We start from the raw sequence: 20,994 nt of genomic DNA, 5'->3' as shown, positions 1-20,994 counted from the left end.
ATCAAAGTGATCTCCAAGGTCACTGTTAGTCCCACGTTCACGGTGTAGTCCTTATTAAATTCCAGTAGTGCATCTTCTATGTAAAAAATGATTGCTGTGATAATCTGAGTATTATTAGATGAGTTTCTCTATATTTAATTCAAAAATTTATTTTAGTGCTGTATCTGTGCAAGAATGACTGAGAGAGGGCGGTAACATCTAGGTAGGTATCTCTCACCCACACATATTTCAATGACAGTACAGTGCAGTAATTAAGTCAACAATGGGGGCATCCATCAATCCTCCCCCTTATAAAAGAGGTCTCCAATTACTCATACTCAAATTCTGAACTACAGGATGGCCCAAGTCCCTTCCCAATGGTCAAATCCACGCTTCTATGGACCTCCTAACCTATGAAACTAGTATTAAACCCTTTCACCAAAAATGGGATACATGACCTTGGAGAGATTTTTTTTTAAACTAAAATTTTTAAAAATAATAATTTAAGTAAATTCATTCATTAAAACAAAGCAGATGTACCATGTTATATTATTTTGAAAAAGTCTGCTGAAGCATCCGTGAGCAGGCCCTCGAACACTGCTCACAGCAATCACTCACCCATCTCCACCTGGTCCGTTCACTCAACACCCCCATGGGGACTATCTCTGGATGGAAGAAATACGGGTTAAAAATAAAGCCCGAAGAGCCTGCTTCCTCCTTGCTTAGGAAATCTGAACCCTCGGGCGTTGCTATTCTTACAAAATGTGCTCTCTGATTACTTCCAGAAGGCACAGCAGGGCAGACTGACCATGGGGCCTCTCCTTGTGCGGAGGGTAAAATTCTCTTCAGTGAGGCCACGGTTTATCCACACATTTCAAGCCGAATGGATCCGTGCCCGCTGGCTCGCGCTGTTTCTGGTAGGCGTGTCCCATTCCGAGGCACCACATCCTCCCCCTGCCCCGGCTGCCCAGTGTGTGGTGTGGCCACTCCTCTCCCCTGCTGCCCGCACCTCTGTCCTGGATTTCTTCTCCTCTACCCTCCCACCCCCTTCTTTCTCCTTTCGAATGTCAAGGGAGTCTGACTTGTCCCTCCCCTACTTCGAAAAAAGGGAAACTATAAAGTTTCTTCCAAGTTTTAGGCACCGTCGTTCATAATCCTGCAACCAGAGCTGCCATTTCACGCCTGCTCTGCTCAGGGCTTGACGCGCACTAAATTTAGACGGAGTATGACATTAGAGCTCACTTGAGTCTCCTTTCTCCCTGGCAGTGGGCTTGGCTCCAGTTCATGTCAGTTCCTAATCTGTCTTGGCATTCTGCTCACCCAGTAGGCACTTAAGTAAAACACAAATGTAGTCCCATCTATGCCGGCATCCCACCGCACCCCTGCAAGTGCCAAACCTGCTCCACCCAACCTAACCTAACCCAACCCAAAGAGGAGGCTGAAGAAGAAAATATTTGTGTGCCGTGTCTTAGAGTAAGAAGCCCTGCTGTCCATCACTCCCGAGTTCCCTCCTCCAAGTGCAAAACTGTAGAGAAAATGAAATGGTTGGCTCTGGGTGCAGACTTTCCACCAAAGGGACACGAGGTTTGCCTGCTCATACGTTTTATACAGAAAAGGACCTGGAGAATTCCAGCCCCTGAGTCTTTGTTCACCCATTAATCTTTACTATTAGCTACTCGCGGAGAGATTTGAAAACTGAAGTAAACACGCACCTGAATCCATTCATTCATCTACTTCCCCAAACACACTCTTGGCCAAGTCCCCTTTGGAGAGCACCAGAGCTGTCATGATTTGCTCTGCCAGTAATCAGAGAGCTGTGGTGAGGTTCAGTCTAGCCCTTTCTCAGCTGAACCAGTTTCTTAATCGCTAGATGCTAAACATAGAATAAGGCAGAGCTTTGGGGGGGGGGGGGATGGTAAAAACCTATATTGCATAGTAGCTGATATGCATGAGAAAGGATAATTTTAAAATTTGGGATTTTCGTAAAGTACTCTTTCCAGGAAGGTGCAAAATAAAAATCAATCGATTAATGAACTAAAATTCACACCGTTATATATTAACAATGATTCTGAATAAACTACTGTTTTCTGTTACTCTGCAGTTCTATTTTCTCAGAGTAAAACTGCCAGTTACTTCTTAACTCAGAAAAGTTGGAAATTATTACAGAAACAGAATCACAAATGTTGATCCAGCATATTTCTAGGCAAACATGTCACTGGGCTCCTTAATGACAGCCAAAACCCCATATAATAATAATAAAAGATGCCAAGAATTCACACACATGCATCTTCTCCCACACTCTGAAAGTGTAATCCAAAATAGAAACTTCAAACCCTGATTCCTTCCTAAAATGAAAGCTATTTTCTGCTTTAAAAAAAAAAAAAAAAAGCCCCTCTCAAAAACTCCTACAAAGCAAAGAACACAGTTTCATCCATAATTATCTGTCCTGCCAATGAAGTGTCCTTCCATGCAGATAAGTTACAGAAGGTTGGAGGGGGGTGACCATTCGAGAATTCAGCTACTTCTCTCTCTCACATTGGTATTGGTAGCAAAATCCTAACTTTCCAAAGTATCTCTGCCCTGCTGAAAATTGGATCTTGAAGAAGGCTGGGGGCGAGAAAAACGATTCTCACCCCACACCAGATGTTGAAGGGATGGAGCTCTAACTTGTACATGTACACACACACACACACGCACATACACAGAGCCCGAAAACTCAGCAATCTTGCAAACCGACAGCAGGCTGAGAAAGCGCAGCATGAAAATGCAAGGACTTCACAGTGTCCTACCTCTCTCCCCGGCTTCCCAAAGCAGCTGATGAAAATCGCCCAGAGTCCCGGAGCACGCCCAGGAGGCCGTCGCTCAGCCCGCCGAGTGTGAGTGTGAGCAGGCCCAGCCCGTGTTCAGAAGCTGCCCCAGTCAGATTTTCCAACTGCAGAATTGCAGCCAAGTCCCTGCCCATGCCTGAAGAATTTCCTGAACAGCATTCCCGTTCTTTTTCTGACTGCTTTGAAACCGTACTCTGTCTGTACTTCAATACGGCTTTGTCAGGCCAACCCCAAGCCACTGGGCTGTCTCCAGCTATCAATGGGAAACACATGTGTCAAGCACAGACTCGCTCCCAGGCAGCAGCGCCCATGGCGGCTGCTGGCCTCATAGTCACAACGACAAAGAATAGTGCTTCTAGAACCAATGCTGAGTGCTCGGCCATTCTCCGGGTTCTGCTCGGTGGGGCTAAGGTCAGGAGATGAGTCTGCTTCTGCTCAGAGCTGCTCCTTTTTTAACCTTCTCTGGTTAAAACTGGGTGAGAACTGTGTTCTCACCCCCGTGAACCCACTGAGTTCTTGCCAGCTCCAAGAACGAGCCCTCTTACAGCTGAGAGAGGTGAATTCTGATTTCATCTCCCTGCTTGCCATTGCCTCAGTCATTGCTCACATTTTTGACTGCTGGAGAGGGAGCCCTATTTTTTGCATTTCTATGTTGGTTCTGGCCTTCGGAGTTGTCCCCTCGTCCTCACAGGTGACTCTATTACTGATGCAACTAAAAATAATGCAATTGTTTTGGGGCACTTTTGTTGCTCTCCACTCTGTAACTGTGCTGGTCCAGGAAAGTAACATTTCGCCTGCTCTTGAGATGGGTGTCAGAGAAAATAGAAAGGAGAAAACAATGTACCTATAACCAGAGTATGTACTAATTCCGCACACTTGTGACTGTTCATGGATGACACTCCGTCAAGGTGTCTTGGGTCCATTCTGCAGGATTCTGTCGTCCACCTTTGACATTTCCTCTTACCATGAAACAAGAGGAAGTCTTTAAAGATACAAAGGGGATCCCCCTCTTCTCCCACACTGAAAACCCCACATATTAAGAGTCAAAACTAAAATGTCAAGGTAACATCGTAGAAAAGAGATAATTTCTAGAAAACCTCATTTGTTTTGCAGTGGGGTTTTTTTTGGTATTAATATTTTACCCCCTAAAATCATACCCTATTAGCAACTTATTTTAAAGAACGAGCTTGCCAGATTTTAAAACGCGTTGTGTGTTCCAGAGGGGCTGCTGTAAATGATAGGATTTGATGGAGTCTTGAGTTTTGCATCAAGTCGCGATGAGCACTTACAGCAGGATTAGATTTTTGCCTTGGGAAGCAGGGCGCATGTGTGTGTATGGGGAGGGGAGCATGAGCGCCTCTAAGGTCAGGATGCAATTATAGAATCAGAGAACTTTAGAGTTGGAAGGAACCCCAGAGACCATGCAATCCAAATTGTTTCTACCCTTCATTTTACAGAGGGAAATGGAGGCCCAGACAGATGAGATGACTCATCCAGAGTTGCAAAGACAGTTAATGCTGGAGCTGAGGCTAGAAAATAGGATTTTAGCTAATTGTCTGTGTGCTTTCTCTATCCCAGAATCATGTGAAAGGCAATGCCATCTGACCTTCACAGCAGTAGGCTGTGGTCTACTGTGGACCCAGTTAGCCTGGGTCTGATCTTAACTGTGCCTCTATGACTGGCTGTGAATTTTGGCCAGCTCACTTAACCCCTGTGGACCTCGGTTTCCTCATCTGTAAAATGGAGACAATGATGTACTCTACCTCATGGAAATGTTGAGGATTTGGTGAGATAACCACATAAAGTGGCCTATAAATTACATTAAACAATATATATTATATTTATTAAATGATATATTACTACAGGGCCTATAAATACCCATTTAGTTTTCTCACAATGGAGCAAAAATCAGGTCCTTTCTCTTAAAAAGCAAGAAAACTGTACTCTCACATTTGGTTTGAATTCCTGAAATAAACCATATGATTGACTAGTTAAGTTTTCTGCCACTTTACCTTTACCTAATAGGGGTCTATGACCTTAAACACAGGCAACTGTCCTAATGCCTTATTGGAACATTAAGCCAACTGCATAGCTAGTTTTCATTTATCCTGAAAACCTATCACTTAAGTCTTTTCTCAAGATTAACTCACAGGAAAGAGAAATAGTGAGATGAAATCTGCAGTCAGTTACAGGAGGTTGAAAAAAGTGCCATTTGCAAAGAACTGGATTTTCCCTCCAAACCTAAAGAGTTCAAGATTACCATTCTAAAAATAGGAGACCATCAGCATTTACAATCCCATCTTTTGTCACTGTGACATCCTAAGTTAACAACAACCAGAAACACACACACACACATGCACATGCACACGCACACATGCACACATCCCATAAGCTGAGGAAGAAACTTATTGAGGATACAGCAGCAGTATATTCTAAAGAAGCGAGTTTGTACCTGGGGTTCCAGATTCTTTGTCTTAGAGCCAACAGTAGCAAGGGGCTAATGAACAACTAGCTACTTATTAATCATGTTTAGTATGCCAAACTACTTTTGCAGGAACAAAATAGGAAGAGAGGTTAACTTGGAATGGTTTAGAACTGTTTTAGGAATCAATTAAACAAACAAACGTAAAGTAACTAGGAAAAAAAACAAGTTCAGACTTAATACAAAGGCAGAACAATGGTGATGGGATTTGAAAAATATTTTCCTAAGATCTCCCCACCCCCGCCCCCGTATTTGCAGTATGCCTCATTTCAGTATGGGTATTTGGACAAAGAAGAGCAGGTGTGACCCAGCCTCATTATTGCAGCTTGAAAATCCTGAGAAGTTACTTAACCCTTCCAGGGTTAAGAAATATCATCTAATACTTGAAAATAAGGCCAGAAGATAATCATGTTCTTTCAAAGTTTTATGTGGCAATTGCATATCATGCACTCTCAATAATTACCTAAGGGACACAGGAAACAAGAGATGTTGGCGAGGATGCAGAGAAAGGAGATCCTTCTTACGCTGCTGGTAGGAGTGCAAACTGGTGCCGCCACGATGGAAAACAGTATGGAGATCCCTCAAAAAGTTAAAAATAGAACTATCCTATGATGCGGCAATTAGCCCACTAGCCATATGCCCAAAAGATACAAATACAGATTTGAAGGGGCACATGTACCCCAATATTTACAGCGGTATTATCAATAATAGCCAAACTATGGAAAGAGCCCAAGTGTCCACCGACTGATCAATGGACAGAGATAACGTGTGTGTGCACGTGCCCATGTCAGGAAATATTACTCAGCCATCAAAAATAATGAAATCTTTCCATCTGCAGTGATGTGGATAGAGCTAGAGTATATTATGCTAAGCAAAATTAACCAAAAGAAAGACAAATACCATATTATTTCACTGATATGTGGAACTTAAGAAATAAAACAGATGAATGTGTGGGAAGGGGGAAAAAAAGAGAAGAGGGGGAGGCAAACAATAAGAGGTTCTTAACAATAGAAAACAAACTGACAGTTGATGGACAGAGGTGGATGGGGGAAGGGCTAAATGGGTGACAGGTTTTTAAGGAGGGCACTTGTTGTGATGAGCCCTTGGTGTTATATGCGAAGGATGAATCACTAAATTCTATTCCTGAAACCCAGAAAAAAAAAAAAAAAAAGAAAAAAAAATTAGGTGCTTTGTTGACTTCACTGGTCACTACTAAATAAAGGTCCCAAATATAGTGAAGCTGCATTACCTTGAAGCTTTTGTCTATTCAAGATACAAATTTCTGGGGCACCTGGGTGGCTCAGTGGATTAAGCCGCTGCCTTCAGCTCAGGTCACGATCTCAGGGTCCTGGGATCGAGTCCCGCATCAGGCTCCCTGCTCAGCAGGTAGCCTGCTTCTCCCCCTCCCTCTGCCCCATCTGACTCTCTGCCTACTTGTGATCTCTCTCTCTGTCAAATAAATAAATAAAATCTTTAAAAAAGATACAAATTTCTTCTTTCCAGTAGATAAAATAATCCCAAGTGTGATGGTTTATTGCCCTACACAGCAGTAATCAGTTTTTTTTAGCCAATCTAATAGTCTCATGCTAGCACTCTTTTACTAACGCACCTGGTAAACAAAGAGCTCCTCAACTGTTCTTTGAAACCCATCTTATCATCCTACTGCCACCTTCATTAATCAACAAGTCATATTACATTTTTTTTTTACGTCTTTTTACTTTATATTTGTAAGAGTCATGTTTTTAACTTCTAAAAATTATAGTTTGATACGGTTTCCTTTTCCTCATCTGCAGGACACGTGTCATAAATTTCACGTGAGATAATGCATAGTAAAGCACTTAGGTTGGATGGCACCTGGTAAACGCTCAAGCTGTGTGAGCTCCAGTATTAATACTATCATATTTGGCTTTCAGTTTTGTGAGAGATTTGAGATCAGTGGGCCGGATCACTCAACAGCCCTCTTCCTATTACATCTTTCCTTTCTGCTGGAATCTGTCCACAGATGTTGACCTCCTTTCTACTTTCAATGTTCTAAAATTAATAGCAGAAATGTATCTCCCTGTAATTCATACAGATTCTAAAGCTGCTAACCATGAAGGTCAGTTTAAAATTCTGATCTTAAAGATCCTATGAGTGGGAAAACTTCACTCTCAGTTGGAACAAAACCTCCAGGAGGGCAAGGATTCTTGTCTGCACCATCTCCTGCCATCATTTCCGATGTCTAAGACTGGGAAGTAGATGGACCTCACATTTCCCCTACAAATAAACAGTAGCCTTTGACTTACTTGAAACAGAGGTCCTAAACCACCCACTGAAAAGGATTCCTTATTACAATTTCAATGTATCTGGTGCCCCTGGATCATTTCTACTCATTATGGTTCAGATTCCTTTTATCATCTTCTAGGGATGTTTCAGTTTGGCAAATTTCCTTTTAAAATTTGATGCAGAGAAGTGCACAAACTTCTCAGGTGTGCCGGATTTCATTTGGGGGCAGAGACACCAATCGTTCATTCAGGAAGTATGTTTCCATTCATGTAACTCACAATTAGGTTTGAGGGGCGCGATGATAACCTTGCGTCATACTGAGTAGCCAGCTCACAGAGTCTCTTTATCACAGATGCTCTTCCATCTACTACCTGATTTACAGCTGTGATTCTCAAGCCTCGCTTTATCGTAGAATCATCTGGAGGGAGCTTTCAAAATAACCAGAGCCAGGGGCCCACCCCAGAAACTCTGATTCTTCTGGAATGCGACAGGAAACCAGTGATTCAGGCGATTCTAACAACCATCCAGACTTAACATCATGAAGTCGCAGTGATAACTTTTAAAATATAAACCTAATTGTGTCACTCTGTGGACTGAACTCCTTAAATGTCTTTCTCACCATTGCCTGAAAGGTAAAGACAACAACTGCCACCATGACTTAAAAGGCCTGGCTTCCTCTGGTCCCTTGTCTACGTCCTCCGTCTCATCTGCTACCATTCTCTCTTCTTCAAAGAGATCATGTATCTTTCCACCTGAGAATCTTACAAAGCTGTTTTCTCCTTGTGGAGAGATTTTTCTTTTTCCTGGAAGTTACCCTCACTCTCATGTTTTCAGCTCTTTAACTCCTATTCAACCTTCAAATTTATACTCCATTATAATTTGCTCTGGGATTCAGTGATCCCTGAACACCCAGAACCAACAGCCGCCCCCGCCTTATGCAGACCCAAAGACCAATATTTAGCATAGATGTGCTTACACATTTATTTGTATTTTTATTTGATTCATGTCAAAATGTCCTGATAGAAAATGATTATTATCCATGAGGGCAGAAACTGCTTATTCTCTATTATGTTCGAGTTCCTTCCACTGTGCCTAGCTCATAAGAAGTGCACAATATTTATTTTTTAAGTGAATGCAGAATCCTTGTGTGTGTGTGTGTGTGTGTGTGTGTTTTTAACCCAAGTGCAACAACATGCATATAACCCCATTTTCTTTACCTTGGGTATTCAGACTTCATTTAAGCTTTCTGACATAAGATATTGAACTACTCAGGATAGTGAGTTCTATTATACAATGTAAAGAACTCCCCAAAACTAATAAGCATGTTTATCTACGAGATTTTGTGAGAAACTATCAAGTCAGGCTCTTGGCAAAGACCTTAAGGTCTGAGGTATAAGGTAGGAGGCTATGATTATAAGGGAGAGTGTTTGCTGTGTCACTTACTTGGGAGGCAGGCTAAGCTGCGATACTCCTGTGGGGTCATTAAGAGGCATAAAGGAGTTATGGCACAAATCTGGAAAGAGATATTTACCAGGAAATTTTTGGTGACAGCAGTCAGAACTCATTCAAATTAGCCTAAGGAAAGAAGAGGGGGTCCTAAATCATATAACTATAACCTCAAGTGACGGATCTTGAGGGGTATAGAGTATAGCACTTAAAATACAATAGAGGCTCTCTCTCTCCCTCTCCTTCTCGAGGCTTCTCTTGGGTTTCATTCTCCATTTTGCTCTCTCTGTTGGGCAGTAAGATACCCATAGGTACTCCCAAGTTTACTTCCACAGGAAAAATAAAAGATCTTTTCCAGAAAAGGATTCTAAGCCGTATCCTTATCCCTAAACAAATCTCTATGACCAGGGGATGAGGTTCTCAAATTGGCCAAATTTGGCTCCTACGACAGTTCTGGAGACTAAAAGGAAGGAATCAGTCCCACCTGCACCACAGGAACTGAGGAGACTAACTAGGGAATTGAGGAAAAGTGAAGGCAGACAAAAGACCCATGGATGCTATAGGGCACCAAGACATTAATAATCTTGCCCAGGGAAAATTCTTTAAAAAGTGTTATGAGGCATTATTTAAGTATAGAAAAGTATGACTATCTACAAGCTCAAAATAGTTTAATTTGAGTTAAACTAATAGCAGGAAATTACGACAGTATATAATGCCAGCTGTCCATTTCACAAATAATATCTGATTCAAATGACACTCACCCAGCTTTGCCTCCTCAAAACAGAACAAATGCAACTGTGCTTTTCTTTGGACAAACAAATGCAACTGTGCTTTTCTTTGGACAAAGGCAAAATTATCTGGTTGATTTTTAAGAGAACTTTTCCTGTGAAGGAAGTCTGGCTCAGTGACAAATCCCCACAGTTTTGAGAATATCTCCACTGGCCAGACACAGTGTCTAAGCTGAAGTCATTTTCTGCTTTGGAAATTCAAATATATGCATGGTACAAAATGGAGGATTCTCAAGCTATGTCAGTATTTTGAGAAGGAATTGACATACTTGATAATTAATGTGACTAGTAATAAAACATACTATAAATATATCTTTTTATGAGAAATTAATTAAATACAGTAAAGCAAATACTGGTATTATTACCCAGATGGTTTCATGCATTCTTTCCCTTTCAACACAAAACACTGATCAGTTCTTCCAAAATTCTTTCTGGTCCATAATTTCTTAGTATATTACAGGCTTGCTGAAAGTAAAACTGTGGAAATATCACATTTTCATTTGGAAATAAAATTTACCAATCAATAAAAATGGGCCAGACTTCATGATAGACACTCTATACTAGGCAGAAATAAAAAATGCTACCACTGCTCATCTTTATTTTTATAGTCCCATCAGTGCTCAGGGGTACAAAATACAACTGTTGGATGCAGGAATTCCAAGCTAATTATAAGCCCCCTTAATGAGGAATACTACTTAAAACCAAAGGCCAACTCTCAAAATTCAACACCAAATTCCACCAACTGTACACCAGAAAAATGGAAAGTTGCCAGCAAGGGGAAATGCAATGTTATGCATTTCAAATTATTTGATCTTTAGAAGGAATTCATTTACATATGTGAAAGACACATAGTTGGGCAAACCCACGGCTAACAGTGTCTGGCATATAGCAGTTGCTTAGTAAATGTTTAGTAATAATGAATACTGCTGGCAATAAATGAGATTCGACATTGCCAACAAAAAGTTGAGGGAGTTTATCACCACTAAACCTGCCTTACAAGAAATGATACTGAGAGCTGAGGTAGAAACAAAAGGATGCTAACTAAGGACATGAAAAATGAAAGTACAAAAAGCACTGATAAAAGTGAATATATAGTCAAAGTCAGGATACTCTAATACTCTACTGGTGGCACATAAATCCCTCTAAACTTTAGTTTCAAAGTTAAAAGATAAAAGCATTGAAATCAGCTATAGCTACAATAATTTGTTAATGGATGAACAATATAAAATGTCAAGTATGACATCAAAAGCATAAAATGGGGGGAGAAATAAGAGCATAGAATGATTTTGTATGCAATTAAAGTTAAGTAGTTAACAGCTTAAAATAGACTTATAACTATAAGATGTTTTATATGAGCTTTGTGGTAAAGAGAAAAAAATGCCACTAGATATACAAAAGATAAAAAGGAATCAAAGCACACTATCACACACACACACATACGTACACACACACAAATCACAAAAGGAGATTGTAAGAGCAAAGGAACCACAAAAGCGTCAGAAAACAAACAAAATGGCAATCCGTCCTTACCTATCAATAATCACTTTAAATGTACATGAATTAAAATTCTCTAAAAAGAATTCACAGAGGAAAAAAAAAAGAATTCACAGAGGGAGTGAATAGATAAGACAAGATGCAGCAATATGCTGCCATCAAGAGACTCATTTTAACTTTAAGGATACATATACATGGACAGGGAAGGTATTAAAAAAAGATATTCCATGTAAATGGAAAACAAAAGACATCAGGAGTGTTTACAGTGTTATCAGACAAAATAGATGTTTAGTTAGTCAAATCTGTTACAAGAGACAAGGTCACTCTACCATAATAAACTGGTCTATTAATTGTCAGGATATAATAATTGTAAACATATATGCACCAAACATTGGAAAACCTAAACATGTAAGGCTAGTATTAATAGGAACTAATGAGAGAAATGGACAGCAATACAATAATGGTAGGAGACCTTCAATACCACACTTAAAAAATGAATAAATTATCCAGACAGAAAATCAATAAGGAAACAGTGGTTTTAAATAACATTATAAGCCAAATGGACCCATTAGACATATACAGAACATTTCAACCAGTAGCAGTATACATGTTCTCTTCATGTGTACTTGAAACATTTTCAAAGATATATCATAAGTTGGGCCATAAAACTAGTCTTAATGAATTTAAGAAGACTAAACCCATATTAAGTATCTTCTCTGACCACAATGGCATGAAACTTGAAATCAGTAAGAGGGGGTGCCTGGGTGGCTCAGTTGGTTAAGTGTCCAACTCTTGATTTTGGCCAAGGTCATAATCTCATGGTTGTGAGATCAAACACTGGGCCAGGCCCAGTGCTCAGTGTGGAACCTATTTAAGATTCTCTCTCTCCCCCTTTGCTGTCTCCCCCCCACCCCACTCACATGCTATATTAATTAAAAAAAATCAGTAACAGGACAAAAACTGAAAAACTCACAAATATGTAGAAATCGAACAACACACTGCTGAGGAATCAATCTGTCAAAGAAGAATTCAAAAGGAAAAACAAAAAAGTATATTGAGAAAAAAAAATGGAAACATAACATACTAAAATTTATGGGATGTAGCAAAGCAGTTCTAAGAGGAAAGTTTATAGTACTAAATATCTGCATTACAGGGGAAAAAAATCTCAAACAACATAACTTTACACATAAAAGGACTAGAAAAAGAACAAACTAAGCCCAAAGTTAACAGAAGGAAGGAAAGAATAAAGATTAGAACACATATAAATGAAGGATCAGAAAAACAACAGAGAAGAACAAAGGTTTGGGGGGTTTTGTTTTAGTTTTAGCTATTTTTTTTTGTTTTGTTTTAAAGATAAAACTGAGAAACCTTTAGCTGTACTAACATAGATTTAAAAAAGGACTCAAATAAATAAAATGATAAATCAAAGAAAAGACATTACAACTAATCTTACGGAAATAAAAAGAGACTATTATGACCAAGTATGCACAAATAAATTGGACAACCTCAAAGAAACAGATAAATTTCTAGAAACCTATGACCTACCAAGAATGAATCATAAAGAAAAAGAAAATCTGAACAGAGTAATTATTTGTAAGGAGAACGAAGTAGTAATCAAGACCTTTAACAAGAAAAACCCTAGAACCAGATGGTTTCATGGGTGAATTCTACCAAAAATTAAAAAAAAAAAATACTAATCCTTCTCAAACTCTTCCAAAAAATTAAAGGAGGAGAAAACACTTCCAAACTTATTTAATAAGGCCAGAATTACCTTCAAACCAAAGCCAGATAAGGCCACTGCAAGCAAAGAAACTTACAGACCAAAATCCCTAATAAACACAGATGAAAAAAATTGTCAATAAAATATTAGCAAACTAAACTTAACAGCACATTAAAAGGACCATACACTAGGATCAAGTGGGATTTAACCCTGGGATGCAAGAATGGTTCACCATAGTAAATTAAAGAATGTGACACACCTCATTACCAAAATAAAGGATAAAAATCATATGATCATCTCAGTAAATACAGAAAAAGCAAAACTCAACAAATTAAGTATAAAAGCAACATACCTCCTCATGATAAAAGCCGTATATGACAAGCCTATAGCCAACATCACATGCAACAGGGAAAAATGGGAAGCTTTCCCTTTAAAATTAGGATTAAGACAAACGTGACTAATCAGAAGGGAGGGATGCAAGGATGGGCAAAATGGGTAAAGGGGAGTGTGAGATAGATTTTTTGGTTATGGAATAAAGAAGTCATGGGAACAGAAGGTACAACATAGAGAAAATAGTTAATGGTATTATAATAGCATTAGATGGTAACATGTGGTAGATACACTTGTGAGCCCAGCATCATGTAGTGAGTTGTTGGATTACTATGGTGTATACCTGAAACTAATGTAATATCATGTGTAAACTATACTTGAATAAATCAATCAGAAGTCTCCCTCCAAAACAAAAACAAAACAAAGCACACACATACACACACAGAACACTGACAACAACTATAAAACACAAGACAAGTTTGCCCACTCATAATAACTATGCTACTTAAAGTCATAGCCATAGCAATTAGGAAGAAGAAGAAGAAGAAGAAAGAAATACAAGCCAACCAAACTGGAAAGGAAGAAGTCGAACTGTCCGGTTGAAGATGACATGATCTTCATATATATATGGCTTTCTAACTCTTAAAGACTGCAACAAAAAATTGTTAGAATTCAGTGAAGTTGCAATATATGCAGTTGATACACAAAAATCAGTTGTATTTATATACACTAACAATAAATGATCAAAAATTAAGACAATGTCATTTACACTATCATCAAAAATAATAAAATGTTTAGAAAGAAATTTAACCAAGGAAATGAAAGAGGTGTATGCTAAAAAATATGAAACACTGATGAAAGAAACTGAAGAAGACAAAAATAAAGGGAAAGATCCAGGTTTATGGTTTGGAAAAATTAATGTTGTTAAGATATCCATACTACCCAAAGCAATCAACTGGTTCAATGCAATCCCAGAAAAATTCCAATGACATATTTTACAGAAATAGAACAAACAATACTACAATTTGTACAGAACCACAAAGACCCTGAAAAACCAATGCACTGTGAGACAGAAGGACAAAGATGGAGGTATCACACTTCCTGATTCCAAACTGTATTATAGTGTTATGGTAATCAAAACAGTATGTAATGCGAATATAGTCTCTTCAATAAACAGTGCTGGGAAGACTGGATATTCACATGTAGAATGAAATTCAACTCAGTCCTGTATCTAAACAAAAATTAACTCTAAATGGATTAAAGACTTAAATTGCATACCTGACAAGGTAAAACTAGAAGAAAAACATAGGGGAAAATCTCCTTGACTTTGGTCTTGGCTACAATTTCATAGAAATGGCATCAGAAGCACAGGCAACAAAAGCAAAAATAAACAAGTAGGACTACATCAAACTGCAAGGCTTCCATAAAGCAAAAGAAAGAAAATGAAGAGGCAACCTATAAAATGGACAGAAAAATTTGCAAACCATTCATCTGGTAAAGGCGTATTATCCAAAATATATAAGGAACTTGTAACACTCAGTAGCAAAAAAAAACATGATTAAAAAACAACTCAGGACCCAAACATACATTTTTCCGAAGAAGATATACAAAAGGTCACATATATGAAAAGCTGTTCAACATAACTCATCACCAGGGAAATGTAAATCAAAACCACAACGAGATATCACTTCACCTGTCTGGATGGCTTATCAAAAAGAATTTATCAAAATTATCAAAATGACAATAACAAGCGTTGGTGAGGGTGTGATGAAAAGGGTGCCCTTGAATGCTGTTGGTGGAAACATAAATTGATTCAGCTAGTAGAGAAAACAGTAAGAAGTTTCACCTCCAAACTGAAAATATAACTGCCTTATGATCCAGCAACCACAATTCTGCGTATATGTATCTGAAGGAATGTATACCAAAGGTCTTGAAGAGATGTCTGCACCCGCATGTTCACTGAACCCTTATTTACCACAGCCAAGACAGGAAAGAAAACAACCTAAATGTCCACAGGTGGACGAAAGTATAAAGAAAATGTGACTTATGTGTGTTATGTAGATATATAATATATTTATATAATTTATATATAGGGAGATAAATATATAGATAAATTAGATACAAATATATATAAATATAAGTATATACACACACACTATGTGAGGTGATGGATGTATTAATTGGCTTGATTGTAGAAATCATATTGCAATGTATACACATATCAAATTATGTCATACAACTTAAATATATACAATTTTACTTGTCCATTATACCTCACCAAAACTGGAAAAAATAAAGCACAAACCAAACATTCTGGTATCATTTTTGCAGTGGATTGCAGACAAGTGGTGGACCATTGCATATTCTGATGTAGAAGGAGACCAGGGATCATCAGGTCCAATTTTTTCATTACTTACATGAAAAACATAAATGACAAGAATCATGGAGACAGGTAATATAGGATTTGGCAAAAGATTCACATTTCCTGATACCTATCTTGACTCATAGGACCAATGATGTGGTTTGAGGACATGATTCACTCTACCACTTTTTTATTCTCTTGGATAATTTCTGCTGGGAGTCAACTCCTAAAATATAGTTTGTTCACCAAGTAGCATTGTCTGGTTACCTATTTTTCTCCTTACCTCCTCTTATGCAATCCAAAGCTCCTTTTAAGGATTTCTAAGTATTATGTTAATTAAACTAAATGGAAAAAAAAATAAGGCTGTTTGAAAAACTAAAAAAGTAAGTCCAAAGATAAAGTCCAAAGATAAACTTTCTAAGTTAAATGCAGGCAAAAGTTGTCTTTTACACCTCCAACCTTGGCCTTAACAGAGCAAGGGCTCATTAACTATCTGTGGAAGTGGATGGAAGTAAAACACTTCTGTAAATTCAGTGGATTGCAGGGTTCAATGACAAGGTGATTTTCCCCAAGGCTTCTGTCTTGATCATCTTCAACAGCCCTTTAATAACCTGAGTCTCATTTCTCGTAATTAGCAGAAGCTCTTAGAAGCAACAGACTGGGCCAATCTGGCTGAACTGCATTACTATCCTATCTTAGAGAATAGCATGGAGTGTTGCTGCAACAGATTTGTAGAAATAAACTTTATGGAAAATGTTCTTAGTAGCTGCAGTGCCATGCCCTCCTTGCTCTTCACTCCCCAAACTGGGAAACAGTAAGAAGCGCAAACACCAATTGGATGAAAACAGAAATGCACAGGTCAGCATAAAAACACAAATTGGCTACCTGATAAGCATATTCACCCTCAACTATGCTACGTTGGCCTTTCTAATGAAAGAATGTGGTACTCAAAAGGTCATCTATGGATGCGTAGAAGAAAAAAGATCAACAAAAGGAGAAAAGTAGACAGAATTCATTCCAATGCTAAATGAAGACGTCTTAGTCAATGGACCCTACTCTCACTTGATGAGTGTATGTTCTATGCCAGGCTTCAGAGAGATGACAGATATGAGGCAGATGGGGTCCTGACCCTCAAGGCATTTATAGCCTTTGTTCTGAGAACTCTGTCCTTTGGGACCAACTAAGGAGACTGTCTCTGTTGGGCTGACCTAGTCTGCTGTCACTCAATCCTTTCTACCTAACTCTTGTTTTGATCTCCAGTATATTAATTATCTTTCTCATTATGTTCCCTTTTTATGTAGTACGTTCCTAAAGGGAGTGAAGATGTAGCTCTCTCGATCCATGTACCATTTATTTTTCCTTGCAAATTTACAAATTGATATTTTGATATTTTTAATGTAAACCTCACTCTCATGAGTTTGGTTAGAGGGAGTATGCAATTGAGAGATAATATCTCTCTTGCTGAGCCGACAGAATCAGCTTCCTAAGAATGAAGTTATAAAAGACATTCTGTGAAGACTCTAAGGAAAATACTTACCCATGAATAATCACTGTAACATCTGTAAATTTGCAGACCTAGGTTGTAGAATAATGAATTGGAAAAGGTTTCTATTTATAGTTAGAGAAATGGGTCAATTCTTTCACTACTCCATTTAACACATTTATAAGAGATTGTGGGAACTGAGCCACTTCATTTAATCCTCTCTAAGACATTGTCATACATCAATATTTTATTTTCAAGAAACACTTAAAGATTCTATTATCAGATGAGCTACAGCAGCATTGAGGCCCCATGTAAAAGGTGAAGTCAAACTTCTTCAGTGTGTAGTGATATAATGACTGTCAATAAAACCTTTTTCACTTTTAGGAACTTACATCAAAATATAATTCCACACTGCATAAATGCACTTGAGGTTCTGGCCAGATTTTTGAAGTTCATTGCATTTCAAGACTTTTTGTAAGTACTCTATTGATTTTGAAACTGTAGACTTTTAGTCTTAATGCCATGAATTTCAAAGTATTCTTTATATGTAGGTATGTGAAATTAAAATAGGGGAAAATGTTGTCCTTGTCATCATGTTTATGATTTGCAGGAGTTAGAATTTCTTTTGCCTGGGATGGACTTCAACAGAACCAGATTATTATCCTGATGCTGTTACTCTTAACTGGGAGGAGATGGGAAGTTACATAAACTCTCATATCCTTGAGTCTTCATGTGTGAAGTGGGAAGAAGAGCAGCCATCCCATGAGACTGTACATGGATTTAATAAAATAATATCAATAAAAGTGGCCTGAACATACTAAGCAACAACTAACATGCACTGAGTGCTTACTGTGGTTCTGCTTAGTAAGTACTCAATTATTAGTAGATATTGCTAAATTCTGCACAAGGATTTTTTTTTTTTTTTTTTTTTTTTGGCCATCTCATTACTTGGTATTTACATTCAGAACATAGGCATGCTTTGGTAACAAGAAACTACTTTCAAAATGAATCAGTCTACCACCATTTTTGCTAACCTTAGTGACTTACTCCAATTTCATCATAATTTAGTTGGTCCATTTATAGACCTAAGCTCATCATTACAACTATATAAAGAAGAACTATGTCCTTCTAGTCTACTTACTAAGTAAGAAGATCATATTCATATCATTTCCTCAAGAGATACTCCCTTAAAACCTATTTTATAACCAGGTCTCCAGTATCACTCATCTGAGTTTGGGCCACCACTTTCTTTCTCTATGTCCATTCAACCCTTCAACAGTGCATTCTTTTTTTTTTTTTTTTTTAAGAATTCAATTAGAAGCTGGGCAGAAGACATGAAGAGATATTTCTCCAAAAAAGACATCGAGATGGCCAATAGACACATGAAAAGATGCTCAACATCACTCATCATCAGAGGAATGCAAATCAAAACTACAATGAGATAGCACCTCACACCTGTCAGAATGGCTAAAATTAACAATACAAGAAACTACAGATGTTGGCAAGAGGAACACTCTTAGACTGTTGGTGGGAATGCAGACTGATGCAGCCACTGTGGAAAACAGTATGGAGGTCTCAAAAAGTCAAAAATAGAACTACCCTATGATCCAGCAATCACAGTACTGGCTATTTGCCCCCCCCCCCCAAACAACAACAACAACAAAACCACCATAAAATCACTAATTCAGAGGGATGCATGCACCTCTATGTGTACTACAGGATTATTTACAATAGCCAAATTCTGCAAGCAGACCAAGTCCTCATAGATTAATGAATGAATAAAGAAGAGGTGTACACACACACACACACACACACACACACAAACACGCAGTGTGCACACACACTGAAATATTATTTAGCCATAAATATTATTATTTAGCCATAAAATAGAAAGAAATCTTGCCCTTTCCAACTCTTTAGATGGAGCTAAAGAGCGTAATACTAAGCAAAATAAGTCAGTCAAAGAAAAACACCATATGATTTCACTCATATATGGAATTTAAGTAACAAAACAGATAAGCAAAGGAAAAAAAGAGACCGACATACCAAGTAACAGACTCTTAACTATAGAGAACAAACTGATGGTTTCTGGAGGGGAGGTGGGTTGGGGGAGGGGTGCAATAGGTGAAGGGGACTAAGAGCACACTTAACATATAGTGCTAACGTATAGAATTACTCAATCACTACTGATGCTAATGTAGGTCACCAATACTGGAATTAAAGTTTTACTTCAATTAAAAAAAATGCATTCTTTAATCCTTAGACACTGTTGATCTCAATCATAGCATAAATAATCCAAAGCTTCTCATTTCCCTTAGATATACAAGGTAAAGTTCCTAACAAGGATTACAAGGCATTGGGTGATCTGCACCTTGCACTTCTTGTATGACATTCAGGAAACAACTTACAAGTCCCCTCTTACAGGAAGCCATGTCTTTCTTCCCCTCCTTATGTATTCACAAGTAAGTCCCCTGTTCTGTGCTCCACAAAATTCTCTGCATTTTTCCTGTCATACTTACCCCATTGTTATTGTTATTGTTACTGTTTGGCGGTCTGAATGTTCAAGCTACACTGCCAGCTCTCGAGGACATGCCCTATGGTTGAACTGTTCACCAGTTATGATCAGAGGACTGGTTGGTTGGCGATCTTCATACAAAATATTTATAATGCAGTTAATAATTTTCATTCATAAAATTTAATCTTAAAATGTTGATTTACTCGCAAGTCAGCTATGCTAACTACTATTCCACGAAAGCCACGTAAATGTTGATTTACTCTGAGCTCTGCCTAAATACCCAAGGTGCTTACTGACCAATGAAATTTCCACCTAAACTTTATTCTCTGGCTTAGTCTTTGTAGACTAAGTTTCAAAACAAAACCTGTAAACTCCTACATTAACTAATACCCTGAATCCTATATCCTTGAAGTTCAACTAGAATAAACTCCTCACCAATACAGTGACTTCCTCAAGACTTAAGACTTTTGTTTAATTATTTTTTAAGGTTTTAACTAAATTGGTTTTTTCCCTAAGAATTTGTTGTTCTACCTAATTATGAGGGAATGCTTGCCATCTCATCACCCATTCAGCGATCACAGAATTGCAATTTCTGAAGAATTTCACGAACTGTCAGCCAAGATTTCCAGGATGTATGGGATGACGATGCTAGAACAGGTGCCTAAATATTTAATAGGAAAAAAAAATCCCAGGATTCCACGACTTGTGCTGTATTTTGTACACACATTTTTTACAGAAGCTATGCTGAACAGCATTTACTAATTCAAGAATGAGTTGCATTAGCAGAGAAAAGATAAATCTGAACCTGGAGTCTGCACTGAGGAATGGAAATCTGTCCCTGAGAATTACTGAATGAAGGAAGTTACTACCTTAACAGTCTCTGTGCCCAGTACCCCAAAATGTTAAGAACCAACTGTATAAGCCATTGAAATAGAACATCCTTCAGCCTCAACTTCACCCTCCTCAAACCTGATTTCCACAGCCATTCTGAGGTCTTTAGCTTTCTTTCAGGGAACTTGACCTTAGAGGACATTACATTCTATAATCAGAATTGGGTAAGATGCACAGATTCTTTTTAACATAATATTTATATGTAATACTAGCAGCCAACACTTACTGAGTGCCCACTGTGTGTCAGATGCTTTAATGATTGTCTCTCTCTTCATCTCACAAAAACCCTGTGTGGTTAGTCCGATCTCAGGGCTTGGCAGACTTTTTCCGGTATGGACCAGAGAGGACCCAGGTGAGGCTTGGCAGGCTGCTTAGTCTGTGCTGCTAAGTTAAGGCAGGAAAGTGACTATC

The 20,994-nt window shown here is 38.3% G+C and overlaps 1 protein-coding gene across 2 annotated transcripts in view; it reads right to left on the bottom strand.

Moving 5' to 3' along the window:
• SGCD (sarcoglycan delta) overlaps window positions 1-20,994 on the bottom strand; it is a 936,356-nt gene that overhangs the window by 385,234 nt on the left and 530,128 nt on the right. The window contains exon 1 of one of the 2 annotated variants that reach the window (XM_059416541.1): window positions 2,769-2,973. The exons of the other annotated variant lie outside the window; for it this stretch is intronic. The gene's annotated coding sequence lies outside the window, so the exon portion shown is untranslated. Of the gene's footprint in view, window positions 1-2,768; window positions 2,974-20,994 lie in introns of those variants that run through there. 2 annotated transcript variants of the gene reach the window in all.

This window comes from Mustela nigripes, chromosome 12 (assembly GCF_022355385.1).
Source record: "Mustela nigripes isolate SB6536 chromosome 12, MUSNIG.SB6536, whole genome shotgun sequence".
NCBI lineage: Eukaryota > Metazoa > Chordata > Mammalia > Carnivora > Mustelidae > Mustela > Mustela nigripes.
The sequence above is the reverse complement of the archived record's forward strand: the minus strand, read 5'-3'. Positions and strand labels throughout refer to the sequence as shown.